Source organism: Sus scrofa, chromosome 14, assembly GCF_000003025.6.
Source record: "Sus scrofa isolate TJ Tabasco breed Duroc chromosome 14, Sscrofa11.1, whole genome shotgun sequence".
NCBI classification, from domain to species: Eukaryota; Metazoa; Chordata; class Mammalia; order Artiodactyla; family Suidae; genus Sus; species Sus scrofa.
The window spans coordinates 137450949-137470680 of NC_010456.5; positions in this window are offsets into that span (position 1 = coordinate 137450949).

The window sequence follows — 19732 nt, forward strand, 5'->3', positions numbered from 1 at the left end:
AGTTAATGCATATATTCATCAGAACGTGCATCTTCATTAATAATTACAACCTCAGCCACCACTCTCCTCTCCGCTCTTTTGATAAAAGTTAACACGCATCAGGATTTTTATTCCTGGGAAAGTTGACCACGGACTTACCAAACCTGGTGCTCTCAGGAGGTGTTTCAGAAGGACAGGAAACGAATACTCCCAGCCTCCTTGCTCTGTGGAATCATTCTTTTTAAGGGGCACAGGGCGGCCTCAGCACCCAAGGGGTTTCTCCGGCAATCAGTCTTCGTCTGCTGGATTCCCTCCTTTCTCTCCCTCTGGCAGATGTACGAAGCGGGGCTGGACGCATCCCGCGTGGAGGGGGAGGGCATGTGCCCTTTTCAGGGGGTAACCGCTGCTGATAAAGACCTTCCTTCGGCCGCAGAAAAAAGCGGCAAAGAAAACACGGTGCTTGGTCCCCTCTCAGAGCTCGATGTCCCCCGGCACGGCAGGGCCCGACCACACCCATGTTTTTAATGATCTGACCCAACAGAAATCTCCTGGTTACAAAGACGCTGCCTTAGAATTTTAAAACACCTAATAAATAATTTGTTATAACCGCAGGGTATCACGTTTCCCTGTTACTTATTATGGAACTAGGATAATATTTAAATTGCTTATTTACAGCATTAAAATAAATAGTGGTTTGGGCATTTTGGCAAAGCAGGGGAGGCACGTGGTGACGCCTCGCCCTCTGCCCCCCTCCCCGCCCCCCAGCCTGAGCAGAGCCATCCTTCCTGCCAGCTCCGGGCTCGCTCCCCAGCTGCAATTACTCCATGACGCTATATTAAAGTTCAGAATGAGCAACACGCCTGACCCCTGAAGGCATTTGCCACTCGGGTTTTTTTTATCTTTTCCGATACCTGTAGCTCGGTGGCTGCGCTAACATTTGACTGCCAGCTTGTATGGGACCTGCTGGTGGCTAGCTGTTCCTGGAAGGCCACTGGCCCCGGCACCTCTTATACCCACTCATTGGCCCTTCTCAGATCTCCGAGGGGGGCGGCAGGCCAGAGAGTGAATTAAATAGCAAGCAAATCAGATCAAATAACAGCCTGCTCCCCGCCCCCCCTCCCCAGGGAAGGCGTGTGCTGGGGGTGGGTGGGAGCGCATTTCAGCGGGCACTGTCCTTCCTGGGTTCACGCAGGGCCTGGACCCTCGTTCCATCAAGTGGCCCTCGCTTAAGCCCCACTAATTGGGCAGGATTGCTGCCGTCTGATGAGTCATAATTAGGACGAGGCGGCTCCAGGAGGAGCCCTGTGATCGGGCGAAGGGTCGGGGCCTAATGACTAGCAGAAGGGAAGGGTTCTGCGGCTGCCTGTACTCTCTGCTGGAAAAAAAACAAAAAACAAAAAACCCAAACAAAACAAAACACACTACTCCTGCTGCATTTCTTCCAGCAGCAGGCACTGAATCTTTCCCCTCATTTGATTCAGTGACCTCTCAAGTGCATCATTGCCCCGAGGGCTCGGGGCCGTCCGGCAACCGCGAAGCCCCTTGGGTTGATAATCTTCTCCCACATTTGCCCTTAACACCAGGCGCAGCACCATTAGCCGCAGCTGCACTGGTGCTCATTAGAGGCGGTCGATACGGAGCAAGATAAAGCGGGAGCGGCCCCCACCATCTCCAGTTACTGCAGGTTTACAGGCCTGCCCACGCCATGCTCTTCCTGACAGCTACGAAAAACGGGGGGGGGGGTCTCTTACATTTAAAAAAAAGGGGGGAAACATGAAAAAGGACCATGGGAAAGAACGCATTTACCTTCTCGGTCTCAGGATGCTGTTGTCTAGAGCAAATGGTATTTTCAATCTGATGTGAAAATTGCCCGTCTTGGCCTCCTGATGCTCCTGGCGTCAGGCAGGCCCGAATATACATGTTTCCTCACGAAAGAAGGATGGACGCTGCTGGAGGAGTCGTGGGAAGCGGGGTGGACCCTGGACACGGTTGCACGTGGCTCCCTCCAGAACGCAGAGGTCTGGGGAAGGCAGCCGGCCCGGGTGGCTGGAGTCTTGCTTCTCGCCAGAAGGTGTTGCCAGAGAGCCTGGGAACGCCTGCTCTCCTGTCCGAGGCTGGGGCTCGGCCCGGAGGCACTGGAGCCAGGAGAGGGCTCAGGCAGCTCTGCCTCGCAGACTTCTGCAGGCCAGCATCCTGCCTGAAGCACTGGATCAGGCTGTCCCTGGACCATTCTCCCCCTGCGCTGGGCTGGGAGGACTCTGGACCCTCACGGGGTGAGGGGCAGTGGTGGCCTCTTTCTGATCTGGGGGTGGCGGTGGCAGCAGGTCCCCTCCTCCTCCTTCTCAGGGGGGGTGGGCACTGTTGCCTTTGGTAACCTCAAGGCTGAACATCCCTGCCACCATGGAAAGGACCAGAGAAATGTGAAAGGCCAGGTGGTGCTGGAGCCCATGACAGCATCGTCTGACCAGACAGTCAAGAGACCTTGCCTGTGGTTTCTGCCCATGGGTCCCCCTGGAATGAAGGGCCAACTTGCATCATCTCTTTTCCCAAAGGACACAAGGCTCCTTTGAGCACTATGTGGAGAAGATCCCGAATGAGCTCTACTGACCTGTGCTGTTCCCTACGTGAGAGGGGCCGGGCTGGGGACTGAGCATCTTGGTGTCAGGAGAGTCTATCTGGGATCTTCCAGCAAGGATGCCAGGCAGAGAATGGGAAGTGTGTGTGTGGGGTCCTCAAGCAAAGTCACTCCCCAGACAGAAGAGAGTTCCCACAGGGGAAGATTCCTCATCAGCCCCACCACAGACCAGGTCACTCTCAACTTTTCCCTGTGTCCTTTAGTCTGTGCCTGCAATATTCCTTTAGAGACAGAACCATAACAATTTAGAAAAGGGCCAGAAAAGCCACCTTCCTCCATAAGCATAAGCAGAGAACAGTGACTCGAGATGAAAATAAACAAAAACGGAAGTTCTGAGCACATGTCCTTCCATGAAATGAAGTAAGAGCAAGGAATGGAACATTCCAGAAATTTGCAAGTTTCTGTGTTTCACAGGATGACAGATGATAACGTACCCATGAAATCAGAATGGACCTTTTGGAAGGTGGCAAGAGCCAGACCCTCTAAGGCTACCTACAGATTAATAATTGCTGGAGTTTAAACCATAAGCTCTGCCACTAGTGCTGGAAAATTGATTCAGTGAGTTAGAAGTGAACTTGAAAACTTGGGAAAGCATAGAGAGAAAGAATAAATAAATAAAGTCATAAAGGAGAAAGTAGGAGACCTGGAAAGATAAGAGAACCAGTATATGTACAACGGGAATTCCTTGGAGGGGAGAGCAGAGTGAGCCGCGAAGCCAGAATAATCCCTGAGGAATCCAAAAGCTCATGGAGCGCCAGGCACAATTAATGGAACCTGAATTTCAAGGTAAAAGGAGATATACATCCAGGCTGAGAAACAATTTACCTCTGAAGAAATAAGAAGCTCACTGCAATTAGCCTCTTTTGCCTACGAGAAGTCCAAATCAATTTCACTTTTATTCGAACAAACAGCTCTTGTGCAGTTCTGCTTAAGATTTCCAATGGTTTTGTTTACTTGGTTCCTTATTTACCTAAACAATTTACCTGAAAAAAAATTCAATTCCAATACTCCTCCATCTCCCACCACTATTTGTTCCTTGGGACGAATTGCATAAGCTGGGAGGCCTTTCAGCAGTCAGAAAGACAAGGCAACAGTGCATCGCTGTTGATAGAGTTTTTATAGGAAAATATTTTCCCCAAGTATTCTCCACTGAGTGTGCTGTGACTAGGTGCCGCTGGTTCGTGTGGAAGCTCTGGAAGGTAGGGATGGCAGACTGCAGTCTCCTTGACATCGCTTTCCCCTGCATCCAGAAAAGCCATCGTGGCACGTACGCTGCTTTGAGTTGGCGAGAGGGAAAGATGTTCTCAGATAGGAAAAGCACCTGAAACAAATACACCACTCTTGTGTTCTTCCAGAAAAATGTACTTGAAGCCCCACGGTAGCCAACTCTGGACATTGTATATGCATTCCAACCTTTTACTTTTTTTCGCCCTTTAGGGCCGCACCTGAGGCATGTGGAGGTTCCCAGGCTAGGGGTCCAATCAGAGCTACAGCTGCTGACCTACACCGCAGCCACAGTAACTCGGGATGTGAGCCGTGTCTGCCACCTACGCCACAGCTCAGGGCAACACAGGATCCTTGACCCCCTGAGCAAGGCAAGGGATTGAACCCGCATCCTCATGGATACTAGTCTGGTTCCTTTCTGCTGTGCCAGGATGGGGAACTCCTCATTGCAGCCCTTTGGAGTTGGGTCCCATCAAGGGTCTTCCTGCCCGGTGCTGATCCAGACCACAGCCCACGGCCGCGTTCCATTCAGACGCCAAGAGACGCTTTAAGCTTTGATGGAGGGCTGTGGGCGCTGCGTGCGCTGGAGCACAGGCTCTCGGGACAGGCCCTAGGCGGGGCTGCGGGACAGGATCCGGACAGGATCTCCGCAGCGCCCGGCCGGGGATGCGCTTCCCGCGCCGGAACCTGGGCGGAGCCGGGGGGGGGGGGCACACGGCCACGCCCCCATCTTGCCCCAGCCTTGTGGGCGGCGCTCTGCACACGGCACTCTGGAGCTGCGGGCGGCGTTTGCAGCGGGGACTCGGCTCCGAAGGGCCGCGTGCGAGGCTCTGCGCGAGGCCCCCGACGAGCAAGTGGCACGAGACTAAGCACCAAGGGGGATAAAGGTCAGCGTTTATTTTACTACCCAGACGCTATTTTTATTTCGCGGGACGAGCTCGTGGGCCTTGCTGGTGACAAAGTCACAGTGTAAAAGAGATGAACAGCAGATTCGCCAAAACCTGTGGCGTTTGCACGACTCCGGTGATTCGGTGGAAGACACTCTATAGAAAAAAATAATTACTGAAAGCAAAAACGCTGAAGTTAGACAAGTCATTTAAGATCAGTTATTTGGTTTAAGCTTTTAGAAGATAGCAAACATGGGGAAATCAGAGCAGGAAAAAAAGGTGTGTTAAATTTCTGTTTTACTTGGGAAGAGATGTTGGATACTGTCTCAGTGTTAATGGGAACCAGAGGAAACCACGCGACTGCTTGAAAAGAAATGTGAAAAGAACCACACGTGAAATAAAAATAAGATTCACACTAATGCTAACGAAAAGAAAAATGCTGTGAAACCTTTCTTTCAAATATCTTAGCAAAGATGAATAAAAGAAAGCAAGAAGGAAATGTGTTAAAAAATATAAGGCATAGCAGAAATAAGTCCAGCAATAAATAGGAACAAGACAGATGCCCCAAATGACAGAGCGTCATATGTGCTCGAGAAACAGAATCAAATTAAAATCTATTGACAGGGGGCCCATCCCAAATTTTTATTAAAATATGAGAAGGTTGAAAAATAATGGCTGGCTAAAGATGTATCTGGTACATACAAATGACAACTGAAAAGTGGTATCGAATTAGATTTTAAACAGTTCGAAGTGGGTTATTTTTATTTTGACAAAAGGTAAATTCGCCGTAAAGACATAACAAATAATGAATATGTGTAGAATACAATTATTAGAATGTATAAAGTAAGTTAAAATTATGAGAGGAAATTGTGAGTGTGATTGAGGAAACACAGTATGAGGAACTTTGTGGTAATTAAAAAAAACTGTAAGGAAATACTATATACAACCCAGTTTACCACTTAAGGGACGATTTTTTCTGAGGAAAATAGACATCTTCGTGTCTGCCTGCAGAAGGAGAACATTCCTACAGGTTAGTGACCTCGAGAGAAATTTGAAAAGTTGCTTGTGGTTTAGTTATTATAGGTTTGTAATACCTTTAAATGAATCTCTCATTTCCCCCTCGTTGTTCAGTACTTGGTCATTTCTTCCAGAACACTGTTAGAATTCTTTAGAGTTTAGGGGTGCGGGAGTTCAGTTTGAGAGAACACATAATTTCCCCGCGACAGGAAGGATCGCAAAGCATTGGAAGGAAATGTTTCCCGGTGCATATTGCAGAAATAGCTGAGGCTTCAATCTAAAACCTGAAAAGGGAGAGTTCCTCTAGCGGCTCAGCAGTAAGGAACCCAACTGCTGTCTATGAAGATATGGGTTCGATCCCTGGCCTCCCTCAGTGGGTTAAGGATCTGATGTTGCTGTGAGCTGTGGTGTGGGTCACAGACCCGGCTCAGATCTGGCGTTGCTGTGTGTGTGTGTTGTGTGCTGTGGTGTAGGCCAGCACCTGCAGCTCTGATTTGACCCCTAGCCTGGGAACTTCCATGTGCCCCACGTGCAGCCCTAAAAAAACAAACAAACCAAAAAAAACACCAAAAAAACCAAAAAAAACCCCACCATGTAAAAACCTCACTGGGATGGTGAAGCTAAGACAGCAGGCGGGGCCAGAGCCTGGCGAGATGCAATTGCAGTCACTGAACCAGAGAACAAAGAGGCCTAAATAATATACAGAAAGTTGAAAACAGTAGTTTCATATGTCATAGAGGTCTATTCCAGGAATGCACTAAAGTTTTAATATTCAGCAATCTATTAATAAAATATATCACATTGGTAGGTTAAAAGAGGAAAAACGTCAATACATTCCCAGAGGACATTTAATAAAATTCAACATCAATTTCTAGTAAAAACGTAGTAAGCCAGAAATAGGAAAATGATGCCTGGACCTGGGAGAACAGGTCCAGTGTGAAATCAGCAGGGACCTGACCCTTAATGAGGACCCTCCGAGGTCCTTCAGACTGGAATTCCACCATCATGAACGTCGTTCTTGAAGTTCTAATACGTGTCATGAAGCAGGAGACAGGAAAAGGAAGATTAGCTTTTAGGAAGGAGTGGACCTACATGTGCATATATCTAGAGATGCTAAGAAAATATTTTATTTACTTATCTTTTTGCCTTTTCTAGGGCTGCTCCCGAAGCATATGGAGGTTCCCAGGCTAGGGGTTGAATCGGAGCTGTAGCCACCGGCCTACCCCACAGCTCACAGCAATGCCGGATCCTTAACCCACGGAGCGAGGCCAGGGATCGAACCTGCAACCTCATGGTTCCTAGTCAGATTTGTTAGCCACTGAGCCATGACGGGAACTCCCACTAAGATAATATTTTGAAGACAGTAGTGGACAGAATTTCTTTTGGTGATAGCATGCACAAATCAATCACTTTCCTAGATTTCCTTAATGATTAGCTGGGAAGCAAAAAAGATAAAAGATTTCTAGTTCCTAGGATCAATGTCATGTTCCAAATCCTGGGAGTAAATCTAGAGAGATGTTCAAGGGGCCCTTGAAGAAAAAGACAACAGGGTTTGAGAGGCATCAGAGAGCTCTTCAAGAGTACAGACCCTGGTTCTGCATAGTGCAAGGGGCCAAATGTCTCCACTTTTACTTGCGCCTTTAAGGCAGTTCTTATCAAAATTCAAATTAAGGTTGACTCAATCATTCTAGGAGAAGAAATCACTCTAAAGGGAGATTAGTGTATTTTCTGGCTGTAATGGTTCCGTGGTGGGGTGTGGGTGCAGGGTTAGACAGGCAGACAAGTAACCCCTCACTTAGCATATGGTAAATATGACATTTCAACTCCATAGGGAAAGCGTGGATTATTCAGTACATGATGTCGAGATAGCAGGTTAATTACCTGGAAAAGAATCTCTTGATCACCCTTAGGTGAAAATTCGTTTCAGTGGATCACAGAGGTTAAGAGTGTCTGAAGAATGAGACTTGCAATTTATCTTGCTTCCAGGTGGAAAGGAAGAACAAGGAAAAAAAAAATACAGGAAAACGATCAAGGTTTGGCTAATAAAACTGGAAAATTCCCAACTCCAAATTACACCCTAACTAATCTCAACGGACAAATGGGAACGTATTGTAGCATATTGGTAAACAAAAGATTATTACCTTTCATACTTAAAGAACCCTAATAACCCAGTAAAAGTTTAAAAAAAAGTCTAAAAACCTGAAAAAGCATTCATTAGATAACTCCAGATGCTCCATAACCTTTTGAAGACACGTTCATTGCGTGAGGAATGAAGGAGATGCAATTTTAAGTAAAAGATAGGTTTGGGTTGATCACATTAGCAGAGATTTGTTGAAAGGGGTAACGAGGTCATGCTCAGGCTTGGCAAGGTTAAGAAAAAAATGGAAAGTATTTTATAGTGTATATGAGATTTTCGGGAGGAAAAATTGGCAGTCGGAATTAAAACTTAAGCACAGTTCACACCTTGTTGTCTAGTACCTGGATTGACTTCTGGGTCTTTGTCCCATAAACAGCCAGGAACCCAGGAAGGGCTGTGTGTACAGGGCAACCATGGGGAGCTCTCTGTAACAGTGAAAAATGGGAAGCGGCATAAATACCCAATGAGAGGAAAGAGGTTAAATAAATTGCGGTCCATTAAAAGCAATGGAATACTCAGTAGTCATTAAAAACCGTGTCCTCAGAGCCTGAGCATGTGCGAGCATATCCACAATATATGACATGATAAAAGTAGGTCACAAAATGTTATATGGAAGGAAATACAGTGGTTATCTTCTAATTCTGGGAATAAGAAGACTTTTTATTTTCTTCTGGACCCTTTTCTGAAGTTCTCAAAATTTATGCCATGCTACTGTATTACTTAGATACAAATCATCATAATAATTATAATAAAATATCTTTAAAAGCTCCATAAGGAAAACAGTGCTGGCCTCATTGTCTGATGCCCATCTCAACAATCTTTCTCTGCCCAGTGAAGCCTCGGGACCACAGAGAGGAAGGCTTGATGTCCGGTCTCTACAGCTCTCTCTGTCTGTCTCTGTCTGTCCCTGCCTTTCTGTCTGTCTGTCTTTCTATTATAACCAGACACTTATTTCCCTCTGCAATGGTGATGGTTTCCCGTGTCTCTGCTTTTAGTTAACAGTTCCTTGTTTAATGTGTGACTTGATCTTTTTGAATGGGATATATTTTCTTTTCTTTTTCTGTCCTTTTAGGGTCGTACCCATGGCATATGGAGGTTCCCAGGCTAGGGGTCGAATTGGAGCTGCAGCTGCTGGCCTACACCACGGCTGCATCAACGCAGAATCCGAGCTGTTTCTGCAACCTACACTATAGCTCATGGCAACGCCAGATGCTCATCCCACTGAGTGAGGCCAGGGGATTGAACCTACATCCTCGGGGATATTAGTTGGGTTTGTTACTTCTGAGCCACCACCCCTAAATTGGATACATTTTCCTTCTCAGGCTTCTGGCATTCTGGTTTGATTTCCTGAGAAAGTTTTTGGCAAGTCAAGTTAGGATCGGCAGATTTAGTGAATAAAACCACAAAATGCCTAGCAAAATACGATCTTAGGGGAATGAGTAATTTCTCAAATATAAGCATATCCCAAACATTGCGTGGGATATCTAAAAACTATTCATTGCTTCTCTGAAATTCACATTTAACTGGGCAACCTGTATCAGCCCTACCCTGGGTGCTTTCGGTAGCCTCACTCCTTACCTGGGCCTAAGTCGCTTTGTCTACGGTGGGGTCGTCACACTCTACCCAAATGGATGGGCCAGCCAGCCGTGTGGCGCTGAGCAAACGCGCTCTTCCCCTGCTGGGTGTGTCTGGGCCTGGCTCATGCATGGTCGGAGACTGGCTGCTGGAAAGTTAGGCCTTGGCCATTCCTCTCTGTAGTCTAAAATTCAACACCCACTGATTTTCAGAAGCAGAGACAATAATTGAGGAGGGGATGAATCAGAGATGCGGTCGTGGCTGTTCCATGGAGGAGGCTAGAACCCTGGCTGTTCCTCTGCCGCCAGTGGCATTCACTCTGCTTCCTTCTCGAGGGACATTGAAATGCTCTCCCTTTGAAATCCAAGTCCACCTGGCAGCTCTTTTGTCCAGTTATGTAAGAAATGATTAGGGACAGGACACGACCTGTTACAAATTGCTTTAGGACCGACTCTGGAGAATCAAGCTTTGGTTGGCCGGGGCCACCTCCGCCATCATTTGCGGGCCTAAGTTTGGTTGGGGTCAGGGGAACCCGGACACCTGGCCTGCCTTGCTGCCCCTCGTGTACCTTCTCCCGAGAGCCGCAAAGGCACACGGACCAGCCTTTCGGCCGGCATTAGTCATCCTTCCTCTGGGAAGGAGCCTGGCCCAGAGCTGGCCTGGGAGCAGACCATGTTTTATTACCTCTCTGGCTTCTGGTTGCCCGCCAGGAGCTGAACCAGAAGTGCCAAAATGCTGTAAGAGATCAGATCCCGGAGAGCGGCTGCTTGCACGGACGGCACTCCCAGCTGTTGGCTCTGCAGCAAAGCTCTTTGTAAATTTTGTAAGAAAACATGTTCTCAAGAGGTTTCCGTTTCAAGTTGGCAGCATTCAGACGTCAGGAGAGCTGGAGTCAAACTTTCCAAGGAATGTCTGAGCTTGGATCCTGCGCTGCACTCAGCCCTGGTTCCAACTTCTGGGCCTCGGATTTGGAACCATGGTCGGTCCCTGTCTGATAACGGACGGCTTTTAACGTGCCGGGGCGGGGGGCAAAATGAGCGGCTCCCATAACCCCTCCCCTGGCTTCAAAGGGGCCACCGAGGGGGGGGTGATTTATGGGCGCTGCATTAGGGAAAAGATTATGAGCATCACCGAGACACAGATCTGCTCTCTCTTCTGGAAAAGTAGCGTCTTTCATTCAGAAAAAGGTAGCAGGAGTCCTGTTTAACTTAAAGCCGATTTAAGTTGTCTCTGTGCTCCCTAGCCTTTTCCCCCAAGTTCCTGGGATGGTCTGTTTTCCTCCCAACCCTTCCAGTTCTCACCTTTGGACTGGATGGCTAACCAGCCCCGTGTAGCGGGGCTGATCCTTGCTTAAGGCGCTCTCTCTGTTCCTAATGTTTGTCACAGGCAATTTTTCATCTTTGCTGCCTCTTCTCTTTCTGATTCTCCTCATTTCCCTGCATTTCGTTGCTGGTAGATTGACACTGACACGGGACAGAAAAAGGCAGCAAGTGGCAGGGAAGGCAGCCTGGCCGAAGGAGACGTGGACGCTTCCCTTGCTTGTGCAACCAGCCGTTGAAATAGCCCTTTGGCCAGAACGGTGGCGGAAGCCTGCATATGTTATTTTTATGATTGCGCTAATGCGAGAACTGCACATTTTCAAAGCGACTGGATCTAGAAGTACCAAACTTGCTCCATTGAGTATTTTTGTCGAGAGAGAATCTTCATCCATGAAAGCAAATATTTTCATGTGGATGGAGGGAGGCCCGGGATGATGAGGTCTTTCTGGAAGGCGCGTCGTATACGAGATTATAAACTTCCCGACATTAAATAAAGCACTGGGGGCGGGACATTAACTCTTTTAGGCCACTTTCACGTTTCCCCAAGTGCCCGTCATAAATCCAGGAAATTGCATTGTCATTGTTACATTCAGGAATAATTTTGCTTCAGTGCATTTCCGCAGCAGGCATAATTCCATTTTAGGGAGTCAAGATGTTTAACTTATGTCAGGAGGGGTCTGCCGATTGGTTCTGTTTTGTACCAGTGTTATTTTAAGTCAGTGGCTGCGGCTGCAAAATCAGATAATTTCTCAGAAGACTAGCGTGGAAACATATTCTCCGGTTGTTTATGTTTGAGGTGAAAGCTTTCCATTCGAATCATTGTTCCAAAATGGATGAATGCCACGTGTGATATCAGTTAATGCACATCAGGCGTTGGGGGAACTGAACTGAGGTGGAAAATCAGGCTGCCAAAGGAGTTCCTTCCAACCGAGGCTTAATCCCAGGTGATAATGGGACGCCGGAATGAAGGGGCAGATGTAAATACCCTGGGACAGAGAAGGATTAGTGGCACACGCTCCCCCAAGCCCAGAGGACGCGAACGAAGCACAGCTGTCCAGTCGCTGGGCCAGGACAAGCTCGGGGAAGGCTGGCCGAGCCCGTGGGGGTAGCGGGGTTTGGACCACACGCAAGTGGCTGCAGGTTATGAGATGCCCGGGTCAGGCAGGTGAGAGAAGAACGTGTCATCACGTATTCTTGCTCAGTGTTCCGACTTCTCGAGAAATTGGAATTCTGGAATGTGGCTTCTGAGTTTATGGATCACAAGCCCGTGGGTTCAACCTGGCACGTTGCCCCAGCGCCTGAGCGATCAGTGAAGAAAGAAGCGTCTCTTGTCTAAAGGACGGCATCCCCTGCCCACAGCCGAAGGCCCACGTCTTGGGGAGACCGGCACAGTGTCAGGGAGACTCGGCCCCCTCGCGATGGGGCGATGGGCGTACACTGTCCTCGGCTCTCTGATGCGGGACAGTGGCTTAATTCGTTTCCAGGAAATAAGAGGGACTGTGCTGTTTTTACTGGAAACTTTTCAACGACGAAGGGAGTTGATGTCGGGTCCCAGGAAAGAAATGACCTGAAGATCTTGTAAAGCCTGGGTGGAAATTGGGATCAAAATGCCCGTCTCCCTCTCCTGCCGCCTGACCGGGCAGCGCGTCTCATTAGATGTGCGCGGGCCGGGGGGCTGTCGGGGGGGCGTGTGGACAATCTGGACCCACCTTTCAACAGGCATGAAACGGAGGGGCCGTGAGGTGTGACTGAGACACAGCAGGTAACCGCCAGAGGAGGGATGAGATGGGGGCAGCTCCGGGAGAACGTGTGGCTCGCATCCGAGCGGCACATAATGAGAACACATCCTGTCTCAGGAACTGCCGTCCGTTCTTAGGAAAGGGAGACAGACAGCTTCGCAAAGGCCACTGCGAGGGAAGGAGCGTCGGAAGATCTGAGCCAGGGACCTGGAGGCTCCAATCCACTTTCGGGGTCCTGAGCTTGAGCCTCCGAGCAGGAGGAGGGCCAGGAGCTGCCCGCTCCCTCCCACCTCCTCCTGGAAGCGCGTTCAGCCCCCGGGCACTGGGGAAGCAAGACACTGGCCGTGCCCTTCGGCTCTGCCGCAAACCTCACCCTTTGCATCTGTTTCTTGTAAGACTTGATTTTTATGAGTACAAAGCCATTTTCCCATGATTTTTGTGCCTCTGGGGCAAGGAATCTCATCAACATTTCGTAACTAACAAGTATAATATGTTGGAAAAGTAAAACCATGAGATGGGGGCTAAAGAGGGCGATAACCTCTTTAAACTTTTGAGACCTACGGAGTGCAAAAACGACAAGTCTGGAGTTCCTGTTGTGGCTCAGCGGTTAATGAGCCAGACTAGTATCCATGAGGTTGCAGGTTCAATCCCTGGCCTCGCTCAGTGGGTTAAGGATCTGGCATTGCCCGGAGCTGTGGTGTAAGTTGCAGACATGGCTTGGATCTGGCGTGGCTGTGGCTGTGATGTAGGCCGGCAACTGCAGCTCCGATTCGCCCCCTGGCCTGGGAATACTGCAGGTGCAGCCCTAAAAAGACAAAAATAAAATAAAATAAATGGAAAGTAAGTGCAATGAAATATTTTCTTGGAGTTCCCATTGTGGCGCAGTGGTAACGAACCCGACTAGGATCCAGAAGGATGCAAGTTCGATCCTTGGCCTTGCTCAGTGGGTTAAGGATCCGGCATTGCCGTGAGCTATAGTGTAGGTGACAGATGCGGATTGGATCCTATGTGGCTGTGGCTGTGGTGTAGGCCGGCAGCTGCAGCTCAGATTCGACCCCTTGTCTGGGACCCTCCGTATGCTGCAGGTGTGGCACTAAAAGCAAAATAAATAATTTTTTTTCTCAGTATGTTAAGTACTGAAAGGAACACACACACGCACAGGACATTTGTCACGAATCCTTCATGGGTTCCAGAAGTCTCTCTCCAATCTTCGGTTAGAAGGAAAAACTGACTGCTGACGTCGCTCACAAACTCAGGATGCTCCTGGTGGAAGGATGCTCCTGCTAGGACAGTCCTGGTATGGCTTCCTTGCTGGCGCGGGGGAGGGACCGTGCATTCCATCTTCCCGCTGACATCTGGGAGGAGTGGATGCTGCTTGCTGTGGAGAAACCCGACTCTCAGCAGATGGAGGAGAGCCTGTTTGGGGAGGGGAGGGGAGTGTCTGGTCTGGCCTGCACCCCAGGGCTCCCGGGTCTGTGCACCCAGACGTAGCCTTTCTCTTTAGATCAACTTGAGGTCTTTCAAGCTTTGTCTTGTTGTTGGAACGTTTTCTCGGCCCTAGATGCCTCTCTGGTTTTTGTTTGTTTGTTTTTGTTTCTCTTTTCGGCTGTCTGTATTACGTTTGTTGGATGTTTATTTAAAGTACAGTTGGTTCACAACGTATCCCAGTCAGACATACTCCCTTTCTCGGATTCTCTTCCATCACAGTCTATCCCCAGAGCCTGGATCTAGCTCCCTGTGCTGTGCAGCAAGACCTCATGGCTTAGCTATTCTAAATGCAACAGTTTGCATCTACTAACCCCAGACGCCCTGTCCCTCCTGCTCCGTCTTTTTTTTTTTTTTTTTTTTTTAATTTTGGTTCTTTTGGACTTCAGGATTCCTGCCCCCACTCTATGCCTGGGCATCCTATAGCTACCCTGTCTAGGTTTCCCAAAGTGTACTCTTTCGAGATTTTGCCCTGTCAGAGGCTTGGATGCATTAGCCGGACCTGCTTCGTAAAGTCCTCATTGCCTTTCCTATGTCTGTTTATGTCGGATTCCTGAGAATGACAAATGCAAGAAAACTCGAACTGTTTGATCGCCACGGTGCTAAACTGAAAGGTCCTCCGTGGGCTCCGGCTGGTGAGCAGAGTAGAGAATGAGAATGGGCATCCCCTTCACGGGCCACTTTCAAACTGCCTTCTCGGCGCTGTGTTCCCCGTGGAGGGCTGGCGAGGACGGCGGCGCCTGGAGGGTTGGGGCAGGATGGTGAGCACAGCGTGGGGGGCCCCGCTTGCATGCACCCCAGTCTCAGCCACTCCACCGTAACGCCATCCTCCATCTTACAGACGTGAATTTCAGCAAATGTTTTTTTTTTTTTTTTTTTTTTTTTTTTTTGCAAAAAAGGGGTGATAGCTAAAGGTATGGGGTTTGTTTCCGAAGCGATGAAAATGTTCTAGACTCGGTTGTGGCGATGGGTGCACATACTGGTGAATATACTAAAAATCACTGCAGTTTTCATTTCCAGTGGTTATGGGGTATGTGAATTGTGTCTCGATCAAGTTGTTTAAGAAAAAAGAATTGAACCATGATGTGTGAAAACGCATTTGCTTAGAAACATCCATTCATTTCAAAGATCGAAAAAAGGGAAACGTAAGATTCCAGTGTTTTCTCAAAGGCGCGGTGTCTCCACCCTCTGCGACAATTCATCACGCCTCTGAGTCCTCACGTCATTGTGCAGGCTGCCTCCCCATAAATCTGAACCTACTCCACTACGTGCTTTCGATCCAGAGGGGCCTCTGCAAAGGATGCGGCCAAGGCCTCCAAACTGGAGCCTCCTGGTTTCCTGCTGGGCTTCTCCGACGCGCTTAGGACATAAGCCTCTGGGAACCCAGCCACCCTGCTGTGAAGTTCAAGCCACACGGACAGGTCATGTCTGGGCTCAGCTCCACAGCGCCAGGTGAACTGCGGGCCCACAGCCAGCATTTACTGCCCACCGGGTAATCGAGCCATGCTGTGGTCTGTTTTCAGTTTCTTGATAGTGTCTTTTGAAGCAATGGTGTTTTTATTTTTTGTTATTTATTTATTTCTTTTTAGGGCCATTCCCATGGCATATGGAAGTTACTAGGCTAGTGGTCGAATCAGAGCTATAGCTGCCGGCCTACACCACAGCCACAGCAACTCCAGATCCGGGCTGCATCTGCGACCTACACCAGAGCTCATGACAACCCACTTAACCCACTGAGTGAGGCCAGGGATCCTTAACCCACTGAATGAGGCCAGGGATTGAACCTGCATCCTCATGGATACTAGTTGGGCTTGATACCGCTGAGCCGCAAGGGGAACTTCCAATGGTGTTTTTATTTTTATTCCTTTATTTATTTTTAGGGCTGCACTTGGGGTGTATGGAAGTTCCCCGCCTAGAGGTCAGACCGCAGTTGCAGCTGCCGGCCTGCTCTGCAGCTCACAGCCAGTGCCAGATCTGTAACCCCGCAGAACGAGGCCAGGGATCGAACCCACATCCTCACGGATACTTTTTGGGTTCTTAACCTGCCAAGCCACAGTGGGAACTCTGCAATGGTGTTTTTAGTATTTGATACAAAAAGTCCAATTCAGTGTCTTCCTTTGTTTTTCATGCTTAGCATGTCATATCTAAGTGATTATTATCCAGGGCCATGCAGATTTACAGCGATACTTTTCTCTAACATCTCTGTCATTTCAGAGCTCACATTTAGGTCTTGGGTCCCTTTTGAATTAAATACTGTGTATAGTATGAAGTTGGGCCCAACTTGATTCTTTGCATGTTGATACCCACACCATTTACTGCGAAGACCCTTCTTTTCCCATTGAATTGTCTTGGCATACTTGTCAAAGGTAAATTAACCATTAATGTATGGGTTTGTCTTATGGACTTTCAGTTCATGGTTATGCTGTTTCGAGTACTGTTGTTTCACAGTAAGCTCTGAAATTAGGAAACACGAGTCCTCCAACTTTGGTTCTTCTATTTCAAGGTCATTTTGGCTATTCTAGGTTCTATGTGAATTTTAGGATCAGGTGATCAATTTTTGCCAAAAAAAAAAAAAAAAAATTCCAGCTACAACTTTTATAGGAATTGCATTGAGTCTGTATACCCATTTGGGGAGCGTTACCATCTTAACAATAGTTTCTCAAACCATAAAAGTGGGATGTGTTTCTTTTTATTTAGAGCTTCTTTCAAGGATGTTTTATGGCTTCAGTGTACAAGTCTAGCACTATTATGTTAAATTTATTTCTAAGTATTTTATTCTTTTGTACTCTTAAAATTCTTTTTTATACTATTGTAAATGGAATTGTTTTCTTAATTTCATTTTTGACTTCTTCATTGTTAGTGTATAGAATATGACTGACTTGGATGTTTGTGTTTTATGCTGCTGTATCCTGGCTGAAGTTGCTTATTAAATCTAATAGGGTTTTAAAAAATTCCTTAGGATTTTCGTTATACATCTGCAAATACAGATAGTTTTACTTCTCTGTTTTCTTCTTTAATTTTTGTTAAGACTTTCTATAGGACCTTTTTTCTTTCTCTTAGAATTTTTCCATTGTTTTTCTACTTTCTATTTTGTTTATTTCTGCTCTAGTCTTTATTCTTTTATTCCTTATGGTTGCTCTGGGTTTAGTTTGCTCTTCTTTTCTAATTTCTTAGGTTGGACATTTAGGTTATTGATTTGAGAGCTTTCTTCATTTTGAATATATGCAGTCATAGCTGTCCGTTCACCTTTAAGCAGTGCTTTAGCTGCTCCTCAAAAGTTGTACTATGTTGTGTTTTCATTTGCATTACTTCAGAATATTTTTAAATTTCCCCAGTCATCTCTTCTCTGAGACATTAGTCATTTAGGGATGTACTGTTTAATTTCTATATATTTGTGAATTTCCCAAATTCTTTTCGGTTACTGTGAATTTCATTCCATTGTATAATTTTAATAATTTAAACGTATCAAGACTTTCTGTGTGGCCTAGCATATGGTCTATCTGAAGAGAGTTGCATGTGCACTTGAGAAGAATATGTGTTCTGTATTGCTGCACCGAGCATTCGGTAAATGTCTCTTAGGTCCAGTTGTTCTACAGTGCTGCTCAAGTTTTCCATTTACTTCCATATTCGTTTTCTGTCTAGTTTCCTTATTTATTATTTAAAATGGTATGTCAAGGGCTCCAACTTTATTGTTGATTTGTCTATTTTTCTCTGAGTCTGTTGGTTTTTGCTTCATGTACTTGAGGTCTCTGTTTAGGTGCGTATATGTTTATAATTATATATTCTTGATATATTGACACTTGAATCATTATAAAATATTATTCTTTGTTCGTAGTAACAATTTTTGTGTTAAAGTCTATTTGTATATTAGTATAGGTCTCTTTTGTTTACTACTTTTATGGTATATCTTTTTCATCCTTTTATTTTCAGCTTATTCATGCCTTTGAATCTAAGGTATGTCTCTTAGAGTACCTGCTGTGGCACAGTGGGTTAAGAATCCAACCGTAGAGGGTTGGGTTGCTGTGGGGGTACAGAGGTTCAATTCCAGTCCGGGTGCAGTAGGATAAAGAATCTGGCATTGCTGCGGCTGCAGCATAAGTTACAGCTGTGGTTCAGATTCAGTCACTGGCCTGAGAAGTTCCAAATGCCCATGGCTGTGGCCGTAAAATTTTTTAAAAAGTTAAGCAATAAAAAATAAAGGATTTCTCATAGATAGCACATAGTTGGATTATTAAAAAAACCCATTCTTCCAATATCTACCTTCTAATTGGAACCTTTATCCCAATTTTGCTGTCATAGAATTAGTGATAAGGTATGATTTACATGAATAGAATGAGTGAGAAGTCATTTTGATATTTGTTTCCTCTGTGTCTTGTATCTTTATTGCCCCTCTATTCCCCCATTATTGCCTTTTCTGTATTAAATGTATATTTTCTAGTGTACCTTTTTCATTACTTTATTGTTTCTTTTACTGAATTACTTTACTGTTTTCTTTTACCTTATTGTATTGTCTGAGTTACTTTCTTAGTGGTTGTCTTGGGGTTAAAATTAACTTTTCAATTTACAACAACCTACTTCAGATTAACGCCAACTAATTTCAACGTGATATATCTGACAGAATAGCAAATATTTGTAGAAAGACACTTCTGTTAGAATGTTTACCAAAAGCTTATACTTACAAACCATGGAAATTTCATATAGAATTATTTTATTTGCACTCAAGCAGATGCATTAACAGGGAGTAGTTTGGTTCTGTGCCTCTGTGTATTAAATTATTTGGGGAATTATTTGCTTGTGTATTAATTCAGTTAACATTCATTGAGATTCTAATATGTTCCAGGTATTCTTGAGGCTGGCTTGAGTCACTGAATTGGATTGATTAGGTGGGAAAAAACGTTGGGGTTAGATGACTTCTCCCCAAATGACTTAAAGGAAAAAAAAAGAGGAGAGGGAGAGAGGCATTAAGCAGGCAGACTCAAGTCAGATGCTTTGTCTCCCTCCCAGCTCTAAGATTTTGAGTATTCCAATTATCTGGCCGCCTCAGTTTTACCTATAGATGGAGCATAAAATAGCATCCTCCTCAACTTTTGGAAAATACTTACCGTGAGCCAGGCACATAGCAAAATCAATATAAACCATCCTAAATAAGCAGGTGTATTACTATGAATACTGCTTATTACCTGGGGCAGCTGACAATAGTAGCTGACATTTATTGAGTGATTATCTCATTTAGGGTTTTTTGAGGTTGGTACTGTTACCCCCTTCTCCCTTTCACAGTGAGTGAACCCAAAGTGCTGAGAGGTTGCCGTGTGCGAGCTGCTGTGTCCAGGGCTGTTCCCCCTGCCCAGCTCTCCTGCTGCCGTGGACAGAGCTGGGATCTGGAGCTGGACCTCCCGGGCTTGGTTCCAGACTCTCTACCTGTCAGCTTAGGCGAGTTTCTGAGTGTTTCCCGACCTCAGTTTCCTCACCTGTACAGCGGGGCTCACAAGCTGCCTGACCCAGAGGCCGCTTCGGCTCTTAGCACATCCTCACTCAGTGTGAGCCGTCTGGCTGGGGCCAAGCAGGACCATGTCATCCCCCTGCCTCTTCCGGCTCCTGGTCCAAAACCTCTCCTCTACTTTCTGTCTTTCTTTTGTCCTGCACTCTCCCTCAGAATCCGTCATCTTTTTGCCTCAGAACTTTTTTTTTTTCCTGTGTATGTATTTACTTGGAATGGATACAGCTTAAGACACGTT